The sequence below is a fragment of the Microcebus murinus genome, chromosome 3, assembly GCF_040939455.1.
Source record: "Microcebus murinus isolate Inina chromosome 3, M.murinus_Inina_mat1.0, whole genome shotgun sequence".
NCBI classification, from domain to species: domain Eukaryota; kingdom Metazoa; phylum Chordata; class Mammalia; order Primates; family Cheirogaleidae; genus Microcebus; species Microcebus murinus.
The window spans coordinates 101,565,864-101,586,898 of NC_134106.1; the positions used below are offsets into that span (position 1 = coordinate 101,565,864).

The 21,035-nt window shown below is 38.8% G+C and overlaps 1 non-coding gene across 1 annotated transcript; it reads left to right on the forward strand.

The window, feature by feature from the left end:
- Positions 1 to 17,533: 17,533 nt before the first annotated feature.
- On the forward strand, positions 17,534 to 17,699 carry LOC142870215 (U1 spliceosomal RNA). The gene has a single exon (XR_012918664.1). It is a non-coding gene; the product is annotated as a U1 spliceosomal RNA (small nuclear RNA).
- The last annotated feature ends 3,336 nt before the right edge of the window (positions 17,700 to 21,035 follow it).

Consider the following 21,035-nt stretch of genomic DNA (forward strand, 5'->3'; position numbering starts at 1 on the left):
CCCCCCCCCTCCCACCTGCCCAATACCCTATTACTGTAGCACCTATGTGTCCACTTAGGTGCTACTCAGTTAATACCAGTTTGCTGGAGAATATATCTGGTGCTTGTTTTTCCATTCTTGGGATACTTCACTTAGTAGTATGGGTTCCAGCTCTAACCAGGAAAATATAAGATGTGCTATATCACCATTGTTTCTTAGAGCTGAATAGTACTCCATGGTGTACATATACCACATTTTATTAATCCATTCTTTGATTGATGGGCACTTGGGCTGTTTCCACAGCCTTGCAATTATGAATTGTGCTGCTATAAACATTCGAGTGCAGGTGTCTTTTTTGTAGAGTGTCACTGGATCATTTGGGTAGATGCCCAGCAATGGGATTGCTGGATCAAATGGTAGATTCACTTGGATCACTTTAAGGTATCTCCATATTGCTTTCCACAGAGGTTGAACTAGTTTGCAGTCCCACCAGCAGTGTAGGAGTGTTCCTCTCTCTCCGCAACCACGCCAGCATTTATTGTTTGGAGATTTTTTGATAAAGGCCATTCTCACTGGGGTTAAGTGATATCTCATTGTGGTTTTGATTTGCATTTCCCTGATGATTAGAGATGTTGAGCATTTCTTCATATGTTTGTTGGCCATTCTTCTGTCTTCTTTAGAAAAATTTCTGTTCAAGTCCTTTGCCCACTTTTTAATGGGGTTATTTGATTTTTTCTTCCTAATTTTCGTGAGTTCTAAGTATATTCTAGTTATCAGTCCCTTATCGGATGCATAGGATGCAAAAATTTTCTCCCATTCTGTAGGTTGTCTGTTTACTTTCATGACTATTTCTTTGGTTGTGCAGAAGCTTTGTAGTTTGATCATGTCCCATTTATTTATTTTTGTTGCTGCTGTGATTGCCTTTGGGGACTTCTTCATAAACTCTTTGCCCAGGCCGATGTCTAGGAGAGTGTTTCCAACTTTTTCCTCTAGAGTTCTAATAGTTTCATATCTTAGGTTTAAGTCTGTTATCCAGCGTGAGTTGGTTTTTGTGAGAGGTGAAAGGTGTGGGTCCTGTTTTAGCCTTCTACAGGTGGCTATCCAGTTTTCCCAGCACCATTTATTGAAGAGGGATTCTTTTCCCCAGCGTATGTTTTTGTCTGCTTTGTCAAAGATGAGACGGCTATATGAGGATGGTTTTATATCAGGATTCTCACATCTGTTCCACTGGTCAATATTCCTGTTTTTGTGCCAATACCATATTGTTTTAATTACTACAGCTTTGTAGTATAGTTTAATATCTGGCATATTAATGCCTCCCATTTTGTTTTTGTTGCCTAGAATTGCTCTTGATATTCGGGGTCTTCTTTGGTTCCATACGAAGCGTAAAATTATTTTTTCTATATCTGTGAAGAATGCTGATGGGATTTTAATAGGTATTGCATTGAATCTGTAGATCAGTTTGGGTAGTATAGACATTTTGACGATATTGAGTCTGCCGATCCACGAGCATGGTATGGATTTCCATCTGTTTACATCCTCTGCTATTTCCTTCCTCAGTGTTTCATAGTTCTCCCTGTAGAGGTCTTTTACCTCTTTGGTTAAATATATTCCTAGGTACTTTAATTTCTTTGTTGCTATTGTGAAGGGAATTGAGTCTTTGATTTGGTTCTCAATTAGATTGTTGTTGGCGTATATGAATGCCTCTGATTTCTGTGTATTCATTTTGTATCCTGAGACTTTACTAAATTCATTGATCAGTTCCAGGAGTTTCTTGGTTGAATCCTTGGGGTTTTCTAGATACAATATCATATCATCAGCAAACAGTGAAAGTTTGATCTCTTCTGCCCCTATTTGGATACCTTTGATTCCATTTTCCTGTCTGATTGCTGTAGCCAAGACTTCCAGCACTATGTTGAATAGAAGTGGAGATAGTGGGCAGCCTTGTCTGGTTCCAGTTCTAAGTGGGAATGATTTCAGTCTTTCCCCATTCAGTATGATGTTGGCTACGGGTCTGTCATATATGGCTTGTATCATTTTTAGGTATGTCCCTTCTATGCCTATTTTCTTAAGTGTTCGTATCATGAAAGGGTGTTGAATTTTGTCAAAAGCTTTTTCTGCATCTATTGAAAGAATCATGTGGTCTTTGTTTTTGCTTCTGTTGATGTGGTGAATTGCATTTATAGATTTACGTATGTTGAACCATCCCTGCATCCCTGGGATGAAGCCCACTTGGTCGTGGTGGATTATTTTTTTGATAAGTGTCTGGATTCGGTTAGCTAAGATTTTGTTGAAAATTTTGGCATCTATATTCATTAGGGATATTGGTCTGTAGTTTTCTTTTTTTGTTGCATCCTTTCCTGGTTTTGGTATCAGAGTAATATTCGCTTCATAAAAGGTGTCGGGGAGGTTTCCGTTCTTCTCGATGTTGTGGAATAGTTTCTGCAAGATAGGTACTAGTTCTTCTTTGTAAGTATGGTAAAATTCAGGTGTGAAGCCATCTGGACCGGGACTTTTCTTTTTAGGGAGATTTTTAATTGCTGTTTCTATTTCAGCTGTTGAGATTGGTCTGTTCAGGAAATCTATTTCTTCCTGGTTGAGCCTAGGGAGGCTGTGTGTTTCTAGAAATTTGTCCATTTCCTCCACATTTTCCAGTTTGTGTGCATAAAGATTTTTGTAGTATTCATAAATTGTATCTTGTATCTCTTTGGGATCAGTTGTGATATCTCCTTTTTCATTCCTGATGGAGCTTATTAGAGATTTCTCTTTTCTGCTTTTCGTTAGCTTAGCCAATGGTGTGTCAATTTTGTTTATTTTTTCAAAGAACCAACTTTTTGTTTTATTAATCTCCTGAATAGCTTTCCTGTTTTCAATTTCGTTTAGTTCTGATTTGATCTTGTTGATTTCACTTCTTCTGCTGGGTTTGGGGTTGGTCTGTTCTTCTTTTTCCAGCTCTTTGAGTCGTTTCATTAGATTGTCTATTTGTGATCTTCTTGCCTTTTGGTTATAGGCATTTATGGAGATAAACTTTCCTCTCAGAACTGCTTTAGCTGTGTCCCAGAGGAGTTGATAACTTGTCTCTCCATTGTCGTTTTCTTCATAGAAGTTTTTTATTTCCGTCTTGATTTCTTCATTTACGAAGTAATCATTTAGTAGGAGGTTGTTTAATTTCCACGTTTTTGTGTAGAAATGTGAGTTTCTGTTAGGGTTGATTTCTAGTTTTATTCCACTGTGATCTGAGAAGGTACATGGTATGATTTCTATTTTTTTAAATTTCTTGAGATTTTCTTTGTGTCCTAGGATATGGTCAATCTTAGAGAATGTCCCGTGAGCTGATGAGAAGAACGTATATTCAGTGGATTTTGGGTAGAATGTTCTGTAGATGTCTGTCAGACCCAATTGTTCTAGAGTTTTGTTTAAGTCCATTATTTCTTTATTAATTTTCTGTTTGGAGGATCTGTCTCGTGCCGTCAGTGGGGTGTTGAAATCTCCGGTGATTATGGAGTTGCTATTAATCCATTTGCTTAGCTCCAGTAAGGTTTGCTTTATGAATCTGGGTGCACCTAAGTTGGGTGCATATATATTTAAAATTGTTATCTCCTCTTGTTGGACTGTGCCCTTCACCATTATATAATGACCCTCTTTGTCTTTTACTACTTTTGTTGGTTTAAAAACTAAATCGTCTGAAATTAGAACTGCCACACCAGCCTTCTTTTGGTTTCTATTTGCTTGGAATATTGATCTCCACCCTTTTATTTTTAGTCTATGTGCATCCTTGCAGGTTAAATGTGTTTCCTGGAGACAGCATATACTTGGCCTGTATTTTCTTATCCATTCAGCCAGCCTATGTCTCTTGAGTGGAGAGTTTAAGCCATTCACATTTATTGAGAGAACTGATAGGTAAGGTAGATTACTGATCATTCTGTTGGGTTGGATGTTGTTGCTATGATTTCTGTCTTGAGCCATTGTAATATCTGGCCTTTAATATCTTTGGGTTTTGGTTGTTTTTATATCCGTGGATTATTATTATGATGTTCCGTGCGTAACGCTGTTTTAAGTACTTCTTGTAGGGCTGGTCTTGTCTTGGTGAATTCTCTGAGCCTTTGCTTGTCTGAGAATGTTTTTATTTCTCCTTCATATATGAAGCTTAGTTTTGCAGGGAATAATATTCTAGGCTGGGCATTGTTTTGTTTCAAAAGAGTGAGAATGGGGCCCCAGTCTCTCCTTGCTTGTAAAGTCTCATTAGAGAAGTCTGATGTTATTCGAATTGGCTTTCCCTTGTATGTCACTTGCTTCTTTTGTCTTACAGCTCTTAGAAGGGCCTCTTTAGTTGATACTTTGGTCAGTCTGATGACTGCATGACGTGACGTCTTCCTGTTTGCATTGAATCTCCCAGGGGTCCTCTGGGCTTCTTGAACTTGTATATCGAGATTTTGAGCAAGGCCTGGGAAATTTTCCTCTATTATATCTTCAAAAAGCCTGTCCAGCCCTTGAGTGTTGTCTTCCTCCCCTTCGGCTAAACCTATGACCCTCACGTTAGGTTTTTTCACATAATCCCACAGCTCTTGAAGGCTTTGGTCTTTTCTCTTGTTTCTCTGCTGTATTTCTGTGACTGATTTATTTAATTGGAAGGTGTTATCTTCAAGCTCTGAGATTCTTTCTTCTGCTTGATCTACCCTGTTCTTGAGACTTTCCACAGTATTTTGTAGTTCTCTGAGTTGATTCTTCATCTCCAGGACTTCGGTTAAAGTTTTCTTCACTGTGTCAATCTCTTTGTTGAACCTTTGTTCCATTTCTTGGAGGTTTTTTGTGTTTTCTTGGTGTTGGTTATTGAGTTGTTGTTGCAGCTGGGTGAGTGTTCTTATGATCCACATACGAAATTCCTTTTCTGTCATATTGGTTGCCTGATTTTGGTCGGTGTCCGTTTCTAGGGGGCTGGTGCTCCTCCTTGGGGGTGTGTTTTCCGTTTGGTTCTTCATATTTCCTGAGTTCTTTCGCTGACTTCTTCCCATGTCGATCAGTTGTTGTTTCTTTCCTTAGGTTATTGTTTGGGTATTCACACACCTTGTTTAGTTTCTGAGGCGTTAGGTGGTGCCTGTGGGTGAAATTGGACCACTCCCTGTATATTGAGTCAGTGGATGCCGTGGAAAGGCTGTGCAAGATGCCGCCCCTGTCAGTAGGTGGCGTTTGCTTGGAGGAACAGGCTATGGTGTTGATTTTGAGTCCTGTTATCAGCTCTCGTTCTGGGCGGAGCTGGGTTGGGTAAGCCTGCCCTCAGGCCGTTAGCAGGGGTCAAAGTTCTGTTCTCAGCTTACAGGGAAAGCTGTCAGGGCAGGGCTGGAATGGTCCCGCTCAGCCAGAAAGTCTGGAGGTGGGGGTGGGGCTGTCTGAGACCCGCAGTCTGCAGCAGGCCTCGCTTCTTTCCACCCTCCCCAACTCTGCAGCTACTCCTGGGCCTCTGCCAGCAGGCCAGACCACAAGCCACCAGGCCTCCCCGGACTGTGGTGCCGGCGGGGAGGTTCCCTGCACAGGAACGCCACCTGGGTTGAGCGCACGGCCTCCTCCTGGGAGAAGGGTTGCCCTCTAGGACACCGATCCGCCCCTGGAGGCACACAGCCCTCAGTAGGCTGTTCGCGTATAATCCTTCTGTGCCCGGGACAATGCTAGCCCTCGGTGCAGGGGATCTGGTCTGCAGGTCCGACCTCTGGGTCCCAGAGTTCAAACTGTATTCCCACCAGGGAGAGGATTTCCGGTCCTAATTCACCCACAGGGAGCCCAAGCTGGATCTATGTCTCTCAGCCTCTGAGTCAGCACCGTTTTCCTGGGAACACGGTGCCAGCAGCACCTGGGAGGGCGGGCGGGGTCCCAAACGGGAAGGTCCCGTTCCCTGGAGGTGCCTCCGGCTGGTGGCTGTATTGTCTCTCTGGGCAGCCGCGGGTAGGGTCGGCGGAGGGGAGGAGGAGGCAATATGGCGCCTGCTGCGCGGCTCGGGTCCGTGCACACGGAGGTGCCCGGAGGAAGTTGGGAACCTGGTGCCACGTCTGCTACAGGCTCACCGTTGGCAAGCGGCGGCAGTCTCTGGGCTGATGTCCGCAGGTCTCTCCACCCACTGGGGAGCCCGCCAGCAGTCCCGAATGCAGGGAAGGGGAAACAGCAATTCCACCTACCCTTGCCGCTGGTCTCCGGGCTGCTCCGGTGGTCTCAGCCTCCAGTTCTCCTCCGCAGCCTCCTCCCGTGGAGTCTCCCGGGGTCTCAGGTACCCCTCCTTCCGGCCCTTGTCCGCTGTATGCTCGTCTTCTTGCTTCTTTCCTCTAGTTTCTGCTAGAATTGGTCTTTTCTGTAGAGACCCTCTGTCTGGCGGTGTTATTCGTCCGCCATCTTGCTCCGCCCCGATGAAAACATTTTGAAGCTTGTTTATATTGCTTGTTGATTACTCTGCTGAACCTTGTTGTTAACACATTGGGGAAAATAAATATAATTCAAAGTCACCTTTACCAAAGAGAAAATGATCCAGCAAAAATAAAATAAACTTCAAAAGGAACAAATGAGATAATTCTGGGCAAAAACAAGTGGCTGTGACTCAGGTCATGAAAGATTTACTGTTCCCAGGACAGATGAAGGCATGGCATTGCAGTGCGACCCACGCTGGCCCTAATACTATAGAAAGGTGGCAGGTGGCATTCATTGGCCACCTGCTGCATTACGAGACAGGCACTTTATAGAGTCCTCTAAGGAAGTAATATTATCATCCCATTTACCTGTTCAGCAAGCTGAGATTCACAGAGGCTAGTTAATTGCCCCGTGACACCCAGGCTACAAGAGGCTGAGTGCAGCTCCTCGGCACTCCTCTGGCTGTCTCAGTGCTGTCTGGCACACCCAGCCTGGCACTGACTATATTCCCAGAGGAATCTCAAACAAAGGCAAGAAGCTCTTCTTATCTTGAATTAGAACTTTGGGTCCTAATTCATTCGATTTTAGAAAGTATTTGACACAACTTGCAAAAGAGCCAAGGAAAATGATTTAAAGGAATAGCAATGCATGAAAAAAGCACGAAAGCCAATCTGTTCCTAGTAGAGGAGGGGAAGGGTTGAAACCAGGTGTTTCCTCAACCTTCCTGCTGCAACAATGTTGTCTTTGTCCATCCAGGCTGCTATAACAAAAATACCATAAACTGGGTAGCTTATAAACAACAGAAATTTGTTTCTCACAGTTCTAGAGTCTGGGGAGTCCAAGATCAAGGCTCATCTGAGCAGGGGGAAAATCTCTCTGGGGCCTCTTTTGGAAGGGCACGAATCCCATTCATGAGGACTCTGTACTCATGACATAATCACCTCCCAAAGGCCCCACTTCCTAATACCATCACATTGGAGATTATGTCTCAACATATGAATTTGGGGGGGGGGACACATACATTTAGTCTATAGCAAATATGTTTCCTAAACCTCCTGTTCTGAAGTAATTCCTCACTCTGCAACAAAGAAAAAGTCATGCTGATTGGCTGCCTGATTTAAAATTATGAATGGCTGTATTAGTCAGGATTCTCTAAAGCAAAAGACCAATTGGATGAATATGCACTCATGCATGCCACAACAATATTTCAGTCAACAATGGACTGCATATACGATAGTGGTCCCGTAAGGTATTAATGGAGCTGCCCTATATAGGTGTACCTTTGTTTTAAATCTTCTCTGTCATATTTTTACAGTACATTTTCTATGTTGTGATATCTTTGCCATTGTGTTACAATTGCCTACAGTATTCAGTACAGTAACATGCTGTACAGGTTTATAGCCTAGAAGCAATAGGCTACACCATACTGCCTGCATGTGTAGTAGGCTATACCATCTAGGTTTGTGTAAATACCCTCTGTGACCTTTGCACAATGATGAAATGGCCTAACAACGTGTTTCTCAAAATGGATCTTCATCGTTAAGTGAGCCATGACTTTAGATGTATGCATACACACACACATTTACAATACTTACGTATGTGAGAGAGGATTTACTAGGGGAATTGGCTCAACTGATCGCAGCGGCTGAGAGGTCCCATGATAGGCATCTGCAAGCTGGAGAATGAGGGCAGCTGGTAGCATAGCTCATTCCAAGTCTGGAAATCCCCAAACCAGGAAAACCTCTCAGTTCAAGGCCAAAGACCTGAGAACCTAGGTGAAGGACACTGGTGCAAGTCCCATAGTTTAGTCCAGAGATCGGAGAACATGGAGTTCTAATGTCCAAGGGAAGGAGAGCAGGGTGTCCTGGCTCCAGAAGAGAGGGAGAGATTTCACCTTTCCTCTGCCTTTTTGTTATGTCTGGTCCTCAGAAGATTGGATGGTGCCCACCCACATTGGGTGCAGGTGGATTGCCCCTACTTAGTCCACTGATTTAAACGCCCATGTCTTTTGGAAACACTCTCACAGACATACCCAGAAATAATGCTTTACCAGCTATCTGGGAATCCTTCAAGTTCAGTCAAGTTGACACCTAATATTAACATGGGCATACAACAGAAAAGGTTAATTGTAAGGTTTTTTTTTTAAAAAAACTTAATTGCATTTTAAAATAAATCTTCCACCTGTACACTTAGAGTATTGAGAGGACAGAGACAAATACCATTTAAATACTAATTCTCCATAAATTATAAATGACAAGATGAAATTAGAATTATAATGTAATCATACATGACTGTATCTTGTGTTTAATTCTGTCATCATCCTTGTCACACTGTACTGCAACTATTTTTTGAGTGTTTCCACTACTGGTTGTTCATAACGGTAGTACTCGCTCCTATTTCATCTCTATAGCTTCAGTGCCATATCATCTGTTGATTTTACTTATGATAAATCATGGCTACACATTTTCCTAGTATTAAAGACAAATTAAACCACTTAAAAATCTGTTTGTGAATAGGTGTTGAGTCTAGTTAGGACTCTGTCAGTTGAAAGATAGAATTATAACTAATCTCTGCTTGGCTGAATCAAAGCAAATTGTGAATCCTATAACTGGGGAAATTCACAAAAAGTAAAGCAGGTATTTCAGGAATCAAGGCAGCTCCAGCGGCATCTGGGATTGGAACTGGATCCCAACGCTCTGGGACTCTGCCTCATCTGTGTGTCATATACTCTGCTTTTCCTCTGCTTATTCTCACCTGTAGAAGATACGGTAGGGAAGAGGGCTACCAGCAGCTCCAGTTTCGCAATTTCTATCTCCTTGTCCCTTCAACTCCTAGTGGAAAAATTCTGGAGAAAGGCTGTGTTTGGCCTGGCCTGTTCACGTTCCCATCCTGGAACCATTCTCCATGGCCAGAAGAACGGCTGAGGGACTGGGGTAGGGGTGTCATTTGGTTGGAGGAGGAAGATCTGCTCCTCTACTTGGAGAAGATGTGGTGGATGGGTAGGGTTAGGGTCGTCCGATGGAATGTCCAATTTCCTTAAATACTAAGTTTGACAATTGATCTCTCTGACATTTCACTTTGTAACTTCTTATTTTTTTTTTATTGTGAAGGTACAGCCTCTGTATTTCAAATGCATGTTTTGGCTTGTGATCATCCTTCAAATTTTTTTAGAGCAATTTTTGTGAAACTATAGATAAGTCAAAAATTCGTGCTATTTTTGAATATGAGTTCTATTATAGAGCCAATGCAGTGCAGACAGCTCAAAGTATCAAGGAAGCATTTGAGAAGGATGTGACTAATGAACGCATGCACAGTATGTCGATGGCTTCAGAAGTTCCATTCTGCTGATTTTAATCTTGAAAATGAGCTACTGGATGATCTAAGACCAAAGTGGATAATGATGAGCTGAAAGTGAATCCATCCCAATCTACACATGACTTAGCAGCAAGGTTTGACATTACTATTCCAACAATATTAGACCATTTGAAACAATTCAGCAAGGTAAAGAAACTGGAAAGATGGATTCCACATGAATTAAAGCAGCATCAGGAGAGAAATTGTCGTGAAGCTTGCCTTTCATTGCTGTCATGACATAAAGGTGAACCATTTCTACATTGTTTTGTTACATGTGATGAAAACCCAATTATTTTTGACAATCGCAAGCATTTGGCACAATGGTTGGATAAAGATGAAGTGCACAAACACAGTCCAAAACTGAATATTCATCAAAAAATGCTAATGGTTTGTGTTTGGTGATCCAGAGCTGGTATTATTCACTACAGCTTCTTGAAACCTAGTCATTCGATTATAGTGGATGTCTACGGCAACCAAGTGGACAAAATGATGAGGTTGAGATTGGTCCATAGAGACAGGCCAATCCTCTTGCAAGACAATGGTCGACCACATGTTGCACAAACAACACTGCGCAAACTTCAGAAGCTGGACTTGGAAACTGTCATCTACCATATTCACCAGACCTTGCACCAACTCATTACCACTTCTTCTGGGCTTTGGACCACTTCCTTCAAGGAAAATTATTCAGTTCTCAACAAGCTGTGGAAAATGCCTTTCTTGATTTTATCGCCACTTGCTGTCTAGGCTTCTTTGCTGCTGGTGTAAACAAGCTACCGTTAAGATGGCAAAACTGTGTTGATAGTTTAGTTGTGTACTTTGATTAATTGTACTGTTTCTTGTTTGAAATATAAGAAACTAAATTTTTGATTTGAAATCGGACATTTCATATTTAATGACCTAATAGCGCAGAAATGTTTTCCCATTTGGAATAAATCAGTAGATGTTTGCTGAGCTTCTGAAGCTCGACACTGATGGATGGGTACAGCAAAAGCTTGAGACCCAGTGACTCCCTTCAAGAAGCTCACAAACCAACTGGAGAGGTCCAAAGCCATTGCACATGCTGATTTCACCTACTCATTCTTCAGATCCCAGCTCGAATGTCAAAGCTCATCTCCCAGAGTAGACACATCCCTTTGTTATATACTGCTAAAGAAATCTGCTCCTTTCCTTAAGGCAATTTGCATTTATATATTTTCCTTTTTAAAAGAATAAATTGGTTCCCTCTCACTAGAGTATAAGCCAGGTGAGGCTTAGGTTATCTTGCTTAAAACCCTCTATTGTATTCCCAGCACCAACCATGATACCAAGAATAAAGGATGGATGTAATTGCTAAAGATATCATCATGACTTACCTATTTGAGGCACTTCGGAGAAAAACCAAAGTTGAGAGCCAATTACTAAACCTTGGGGAGAGCCTAACTCAAATTGAGTAAGAGGAAGAAGAGAAGATGAGGAGAGAGATTTTGCTTATTAAGCATCATTCTAATCAAGTTAGGACAAAGTTTCAATGAAAAGGAAGAGATGGCAATATTTACTGTAGCAAATTGGGAAAGAATAAAATTTTAAAAAACAAAACCTCCCTAGGTTTGTTCCAGAAAAGAGAGACGGGACTCAATCCGTCACTACAATCCCAGATCCACGTGGAGACTGGCATTCCCATTGGTTAGGAAAAGCTCCCCATGTAGAAAAAAGTTGAACCTTAGTTTTGCACCCAGCCTATAAAGAATTCGATTTGGGGTTTTTGCATCCTTTAAGGAAAATGAATAATTTCAAAGCTTTTGCTTGTTATTTGTTTTATTAAAGGTCACAAACTGGGATCCACTCTGGTGAGCAAAAGGAGCGATGAGATTTTTAGCTATGCAAAAGAATGCAAACTCTTACACTGGAATTGAGAAGCTAAGATGATGAGCAAGGAAGCAGGGACTTCTTTATTTTGGCTACATATTAAACCACATATGGAGCTTTTAAAATAGCACCATACCCTGGCACCAATTCAAAATATGTGAACCAGAATCTCCACAGGTGCAGTTCAATCGCTGGACTTAAAAAAAAATTTTTTTTTAATTTTGTGAGACATAGTCTTGCCTTGTTGCCCAGCTAGAGTTCCTTGGCCTCAGCCTAACTCCAGCAACCTCAAACTCCTTGGCTCAAGCAATCCTCCTGCCTCAGCCTTCCCAGTAGTTGGGACCACAGGCATGCACCACCAATCCAGGCTAATTGTTTCTATTTTTAGTTGTCCAGCTAATTTTTGTCTGTTTTTTAGTAGAGATGGGGTCTTGCTCTTGCTCAGGCTGGTCTCGAACTCCTGACCTCAAGTGATCCTCCCACCTAGGCCTCCCAGAGTGCTAGGATTACAAGCATGAGCCATTGTACCTGGCCCAATCACTGGAATTTTTAAAAAGCTCCCCAGGTGACTCTAATATGTAGCCAGGGCTGAGGACTGTTGAATTAAACTGTTTTATTTTATTTTATTTATTTATTTTTCGACACCCCCATTACTGTTTTACTAAGGTAAAAGGATGGTCTTCCTTGGGGGACAGAAATCCTATGAGACTTTTAGAAGTTTAGCTTCCTTTTCATGGGGCTAAATATGGGGCATTGGAACTTGGGCAAGAGAGAACATGAGAGAGGCATCTTTAATCTGATTGAGGAGTGGGCAGTGCAGAGGCTGGCCTAGGGCTCAGGAGGTAGACAGTCAATATTGGATGCCCCTGAAGTCCCATTTCCATTTCCATTCCCTGTCCACCATGAAAGGGCACAACCTGTGTACTTTAGGATTTGTAGCATCTGATTGATGATTAATATCATATTTAATTTTTCTTACTCTATGTGATAATTCTTCACAATAAACTTGTTGTATCAGGATCATGAGGAATGAGGAAAGTGGCTGTGTCCAAACCTGGGCAAGAATGTCAAGATGGTAAGAGGTGCCCATCAGAGCAATCTGGTATAAACATCTTGAGATAAGTGACACACATCCCTAACTCCAGCAGTATTCAGCTGTATCTGATAAGGAACTGGATTCCTCATAGTAATGCAGAATGGCAGCAAGAGATTTTTTTTGGAATGTATTTCTAAAAAGTAACATGAAGGAGCAAAAAATGTGATTGGGGATGAGAAGGACCAAGGAAAGACTTTTACATTTGGCATTAAGATCTGTGGGAAACGGTCATGGAAACTACCCAAGTGCCCATCAATTCATGAGTGGATAACTAAAATGTGGTATATGCTCACAATGGAATATTACTCAATCCTAAGAAACGACAGTGAGCTAGCACCATTTATGCTATCCTGGATTAAGTTTAAGCCCGTAATACAAAGCTCAAAAAATGTTAGTGTTCAACAGGGATTTGGGGGGGGGAGACCCACATCTTAAGGAAGTGGGGAGCATTGTGGGGGGGAAGGGATTACCTCTATTTCTTTTTAGGGAGAGATAAAGATATACATTGTAACCAAAATGTCTGAAAAAAAATCTGTAATCGGGAAGTGGGCAGGGGAAGGGGGGAGGAGGGGAAGGGTATGTACTTAAACGGTGGGTGTTTGGTGCGGACCTGGGGGCCGGACATGCTAGAAGCTCTGGCATAGCGGGGTGGGGGAGGGGGGCAGGGGCAAGATATGTAACCCTAGCAATATCTGTACCCCCATAATATGAAAGAATTATAAAAAAAAAAAAAGATCTGTGGGAACATCCAAGCTATCAGTTTCAGAGGCATGATGTCATATTGTGGAGTCTTAAGAACAGGGTCTGAGCATGCATGTGTAGAGAATGGTGGTGAGGACAAAAAAAAACCACAATGGAGGTACAATTATCCAAGCAACATTGGGACCACTGATGGCCACTTGGTCCAGAAATTTGGCAACAAAAAGGAAAGAACTAGAATCTCAGCAAGAGGAGGTTACAAGATAGTGAGGATGCTTTTGTCTGTTTGAGTTCAAGACAGGATGGAGGTGTGCATGCTTGAATAAAAAGGAAGAAGGCACCAAGGTGTACTAAAGATGTCGGAGAGGAAAAGCGGGGATGTGAGCCCATCAATGCAAGAAAAATAGGCATCTTTTTAGGTGAGTGGTTTTGAAACTTTTCTGATTGTACCACTCCCATCAGTAAAATATTTTTGAGGGTTTACTCTGGATACAAGTATGTTCACTTATTTATAAATTACTAAAATGTACCACTATCATATACATTATAAAATTGTGCAAAAATGGGTATTTTAAAAGGATGATATAAAAATAAAATATTTTAAAAATAGTTTTTATTATTTATGATACATGATTCTTTTGTACTCAAATTATTATTTATATTCATTATTCTATATAATTAATAGTAATATTTTTAGTGGCAACAAGATGATTTTGAAAATCATTTTGGAAAATCTTGATTTAACATTTTGTATTATAGCAATTCAAAGGTCTGTGTCTAATTTCAGCTTATTTTGATACTTGATTTTATGTCTGTCACAGCTGAAAGAGATACTTCATAAGGACACATAGATCCAACTGGAAGGAGTATATCACTTGCTGTGCTTACCAAATCATGATACTTATTTTTCATTACTATCCATCAATTATGCAAGAGTTGTTATTGAAATTCAGTTAGGAAATTTCCATCTTCCCTGATGTCAATCATTTGTTCTTGCAAACTAATTATAAGGTGTTTCATATCCATATTTTTAAAAAAATGAGTTTAAAACCAACTGAAATTTTTTGTTTGGAAAAATTTCTCTTTTACTAACCCTTTGCACTCACTTTTTTTTCTCGATTCCTTTATTCTACTCGGGATTTAATTTTTTAAATACCCCAGATTTTACAAAGCGCTTCAGTAGAATAAAAACCTCGAGTTTCTTTTCATACAAACTTATTTATTTGGATTTTTTAATATTTCAAATTATTAATACATTCAAAGAGTAATTTTAATCTCTATAATTTTTCATGGTGTGATATTTTTTGAAACATTCACCCACATGAAGACCTGGCTTACATTCACATGTTTCACAAATATGAATCGTCTGTCTTCTTCCTCCTTTGAATTTTCTGTTAGAAAAAACAACACAATCTTTGTGTGTTTTGTCAGGGTGAGTGAGATTATATGGAGCTTTCCATCTAAACGTTGCTCTAAGTGAGTGGATAATAATCTACCCCTGGAAGTTAGTGTACCATCTCTGCATTTACATTTTACTTGTCCTTTCATGCTAATGAAAACAAGAAAAGATACTGGGAAAATAGACAAAATCCCCCTTCCCCCCGCGGTGAGACTACGTGTCGAGTGTGGCTCGACATACGAGCTGCTACCGATGCTAACTGTGTCGGGTCACACTCGACATCCGAGTGCAAAGGGCTAAGTGATAAAAAACTTGCACGGTAAAATACACTAATCTTAAGCTAAACAGAGCAATTTTAAGCAGTAGAAAATTCAGTTTCCAAGTTTTTCAGGTGTGTATATATGGCTGCTTTTTTACAGGTAACAAATATAAATTGTTTGGAGCAGTATGATGAAATAATTGTTGAAAACTTTCAATCCAGTTTTGAAAATAATCCCTTCATAGCATAAGCATATTTTTTTTAAATGACTTTTTTACTCATTGTTACAAATCACCTTTATCTTGAAGGGACCAATGCAATGTATTTACTTGTTTCAAAACTATCTGAATGGTACCATTCTGGTGACATTTACTTGTCATTACAGAAAAGGACAGCAAATTTGTATAGTATTTATGGGTTTTTTTTGTAAAGGACAAATGAGGATCATCTTTAAGTTTGAAAATAATGTTCTTCTCATGACAGCAGCAGAAGGGAGCAGAGCCAAGCCAGACTGGCAAGCACATTTCAAGCTCTGCTCATGTGACAACCTCTGATATTCCATTGGCCAAAATGAGTCACACACTAAGCCCAAAGTCAAGGGTGATAAAAACACTGCCCACCATGAGTCTATGTCAAGAGTATAGAAGTGTAATTTTATAGCAGGAGAAGGAAGAATGGAGACCAATGATTCAGTTTACCATAGGTTCCCGAGAATTTTGTGATCATGTCTCATCTCACCAAAACATATTTATACAAATTCCGCTACAGACATTTATCTTTATAATCTTTCCCCAAATGTGTTTATTTACTCCCATCAAAGCTCTTGTTCTGGCAGGACAGGTTAACACTGGTGTTAACTATTAAATACATCTTTTATTTTTTAAATGAAAGTTATTTCCTGTTGAATTCTTTCTTCCACTGGACACCTTTCCTTAGAGGTTCTCTCTCTCTCTCTCTCTCTCTCTCTCACTCACACACATGCACACACACAAGTAGTCCTTCCTATGTTCATTACTGAAACATAACGCTGCAAACTGTGAAGTGAAGCATGCCAGCAGCATCTGTGTTTTCCTCCAACAGAATAGTAAACCTTCCAAGCTGCTTAACTTGTGCTGATTCTGATTTGTTCCGTTTTACAGCAGTTATTTTTTTGTATGTCTTGCAACAGCAATGCATGACAGATGAATATGCATGTGTCCGTCACCAAATTGTGTTCAGTGCGTCGTTTCAGCCATTTTCGCCATCATGGGAAGAAGAAGTGTTTCCTATGGTGGTGCGTGGCTTGCTTGGGTTCAGCTTTAAGACATCTTATGTGGGCATTCGAAATATTTGTTATTCAATTTAATGAAATGTTGTAAAGTACTAGATTGATATCACATGATTTTAAATGTTGCTGAAAAATAATAGGAATCTTTCATGTTGTGCTTGCTTGGTTTTTTCGTCTTTATTGTGGTAAAATACACAAAATTTTTACCATTTTAAGCATTTTTAAGTGTAAAGTTGAGTGGTATTAAATACATTCATATTGTTGTGCAACCATCACCACCATCCATCCCCAGAACTCTTTTCACCTTGCCACGTTGAAACTCTGTACTCAACAAACAGTAACTCCCCATTCTCCCCTCCCCTAGCCCCTGCCAACCGGCATTCCACTTTCTGTCTCTGTGATTTTGACTACTTTAAATAACTCATATAAGTGGAATCATATAGTATTTTTCTCTTTGTGGTTGAATTATTTTGCTTAGCGTAATGTTCTCAAGTTTCACCCATGTGTATCATATGTCAGAATTTCCTTCCTTTTTTTAAGGATGACTGATATTTCATAATATGTTTGTGCATTTTACTTATCAATCCGTCAATGGACACTTGAATTTTTCCCATGTTTTAGCTACTGTGAATAATGTAGACATGAGTCTACAAATATCTCTTTGAGACTCTGCTTTCAATTCTTTTGGGTATATGTCCAGAAGTTGAATTGCTGGATCATATGGTAATCCTATTTTAACTTTTTTGCAGAACCACCATACTGTTTTTCACAGCAGCTACACCATTTTTCATTATCACGAACAAAACATTAGGGTTCCAATTTCTCTACATCCTTATCAATGTAAATTTTTTTTTTTTTACTAAAAAAAAAAAAGGATTTTTTTTAGTAGCCATCCTAACAGATGTGAAGTGGTTTGCATTTCCCTAATTATCGATCATGTTGAGCATTTTTTCATGTGATTATTGATCATTTGTGCATTTTCTGTGGAGAAATGTCTATTCAAGTCCTTTGCCCATTTTTGAATGGGGTATCTTGTTTTTCTATTTTTGAGTTTTAGGAGTTCTCTATACATTCTGAATATTAATCCTTTATCAGTTATACAATTTGCAAATATTTTCTTCCATTCTGTGAGTTGCCTTTTTACTCAACAATGTCTTTTGGTGAACAAAATTTTCAAAGTTTCATAAATTCCAATTCTCTATTTTTTCTTTTATTGTCTGTGCCTTTGGTCAAGAAATCATTGCCATACTTACCTGGGAGGGAAGAGATACCATGATCATGAAGGTGGTTTTCCCAGGGCAAGACTTATTCATTGCACTCTGGATGCGCTGACCCCTGTGATTTCCCCAAATGTGGGAAACTGGATTGCATAATTTGGGGTAATAGGTGATTGCATTTGCGCTCTCCCCTGGTATTCACTGTAGAAAAAAAAACAAGAAGAAGTCATTGCCCAATCCAATCTCATGAAGCCCCATGCTTTCTTCAAAGAGTTTTTCTTTTTTTAAAATTTTCATAATTATGGGGATACAAACGTTTTGGTTACATAAATTGCTTTTGTACCATTTGAGTCAAAGTGTGCCCATCGCCCAGATAGTGTACATTGCACCCTTTAGGTGTGAATTTACCCATCCCCTCCTCCCCTTTGCCCCCTTCTTGACTTCCCATGAATATTATTTCCATATGTGAACATAAGTGTTGATTGAATAGTTCCAATTTAATGATGAGCACATGTGGTGTTTGTTTTTCCATTTTTGTGATACTTCACTTAGAAGAATGGTCTCCAGTTCCATTCAGATTAACACAAGAGGTATTAGTTCACTATTTTTTATGGCTAAGTAGTACTCCATGGCATACAAACACCAATTTCCTTCCTCAGTGTTTCATAGTTCTTTTTGTAGAGATCTTTCTCCTCCAGATTAAATATATGCCTAGGTATTTTCTTGTTTCTGTAGCTATTGTGAAAGATATTGAGTATTTGATTTGATTCTCAGCTTGACTGTTGTTGGGGTATAGGAATGTTACTGATTTGTACACATTGATTTTGTAACATTGCTGGAATTTTTATAGGGATTGCACTGAACTTGTAAATAGATCACTTTGGGTAGTATTGACTTCTTAACACTATTAAGTCTTCTAATGAAAATGGGATACCTTTCCATTTATTTATGTCATCTTTAATGTCTTTCAGCAATGTTTTGTAATTTTTATTGTACAAGTCTTTCACCTCCTTGGTCAATTACTGAGTATTAGTAATTACTAAGTATTTTATTCTTTTGATACTACTGTAAATGGAATAGTTTTCATAATTTTTCTCTTGGATAGTTCATTGTTAGTGTATAGAAATGCAATTGATTTTGTGTGTTATCTTTGTATTGAGCCAATACAATTGCTGAATTTATTTGCTCTAACAAATTCTTTTGTACAATCTTTAGAGTTTTCTACATATAAGATCATATCATCTGTGAATAGAGGTAATTTTATTTCTTCCTTTTCAATTTGGGTGCTTTTTATTTCTTTTTCTTGCTTAATTGCTCTGGCTAGAACATTCAGTACTGTATTAATAGAAGTGGTAAAGACAGGTATTCTTGCCTAGTTCCTGATCTTAGAGGGAAATCTTTCAGTCTTTTACCCTTAAGTATGGGGTTCATTGTGGGTTTTTCATATATGGCTTTTATTACATTAAAGTAGTTTCCTTTTTCCTATTTTTTTGAGGACTTTTATCATAAAAGGGTGTTGAATTCTATCAAATGTTTTTTCAGCATTAATTGAGATGATCATGTGTTTTTCCCCCTTCATTTTGTTAATATGGGGCATTATGTATAATACATTGATTTTCATATGTTAAACTATCTTCTCATTCCAGGAATAATTTCCACTTGGGCATAATGATATAATTCTTTCCTATGTTGAATTCAGTTCTAGTATTTTGTTGAGAATTTTGGCATTAAATTCACAAGGGATATTGATCTGTAGTTATCTTTTCTTGTAGTATATTTGGCCTTGGTATCAAGGTATTGCTGTCCTCATAGAATGAGTTAAGTAGTGTCTGCTCTTCTTTAATTTTGTGGAAATGTTTGACAAAATTTGGTATTAACTCTTTTTTAAATGTTTGGTAGAATTCACCAGTGAAGTCAGCAGGTCCAGGGATTTTCTTTGCGGGGAGATTTTTGATTACCGATTCAATCTCCTTACTAGTTGTGGGCTGTTCATATTTTCTATTTCTTTGCAATTTAGTCTTGGTAGGTTTTGTGTTTCCAGGAATTTGCACATTTCATCAAGGTTATTCAATATGTTTGTATAAGATTGTTCATAATACTCTCTTATAATGATTTTTATTTCTGTATAATTGGTAGTAATGTCCCTAGTTTTATTTATGATTTTAGTAATTTGAGTCTTCTTTTTTTTCTTGTTCCATCTAGCTAAAAGTCTGTCAATTTTGTTGATCTTTTCAAAAACCAGCCTTTGGTTTTATTGATTTTCTCTATTATTTCTCTATTCTCTATTTCATTCTCTCTGCTCTAATCCTTATTTCTTTCCTTCTTCTAGCTTTGGATTTAGTTCATTCTTTTTCTAGTTCCTTAAATGGTAAAGTTAGGCTATTGATTTGAGTTCTTCTTTTTTAACGTAAGTGTTTACAACTATACATTCTCTCCTTAGCACTGTGTTCTATGTGTTCCATAGTTTTGGTATGTCATGTTTTTGTTTTCATTCATCTTTAAGAATTTTCTAATTTCCCTTGTGATTTCTTCTTTAATCCATTTGTTGTTTAAAAGTGTGTTGTTTAATTTCCACAAATTTGTGAGTTTTCCAATTTACCTTCTGCTCTTAATTTCCAATTTCATTGCATTGTGGTAGGAGAAGATTTTTTAATGAGATATACATATTAAAGTGTATTAAGACTTAATTTGTGGCCTAATAGAAGATCTATTCTAGAGAATGTCCCATGTGCTCTTGTGAAGAATATTGTTGTATAGTGTTCTATATGTGTCTGTTGGATCTAGTTGGTTCATTGTGTTGTTCAGTTCTCTTTTCTTACTTACCTTCTGTCTGGTTCTTCTATCCATTATTGAGAGTAGGGTATTGACATCTCCAACTATTATTTTAAAGCTACATATTTTTCCTCCAATTATGTTAATTTTTGCATCATGTATTTTGATGGTTTGTTATTAGGTATGTAAATGTTTATAGCTGCTTTATCTTCTTACTGTATTGAACCTTTTACTAATATATAATACTCTTAAAGAAGATTTCTTTTCTAGATTTTTTTGATCTCAAGTCCATTTTGTTTTATATGAGTGTAGCCATACTTGCTCCCTCTTAGTCACTATTTACATGGAATACCTTTTCCCATCCTTTCATTTTCAATCTATTTGTGTCTTTGGATCTAAAGTGAGTCTCTTATAGACAGCATATATTTGAATCTTGGTTCTAAAAAATTTATTCTGCCAATCTCTGTCTATTGATTGGAGAATTTAATTCATTTATGTTTAATGTAATTAATGATAACAAATAATTTACTTTTGTCATTCTCCTATTTCCTTCCTATATGCCTTGTAGCTTTCTTGTCCCTCATTTCCTGCAATACTGTCTTCTTTGTGTTTGGTTGTATTTTTTTGTAGTAAAATGTTTAATTCCCTTTCTATTGCATTTTGTATACATTCTTTATCTATTTTTTGTGGTTAACATGGAGATTACGCTTCATCTCTTCAAGTTATAACACTCTGATTTGAATTTATACCATCTTAAC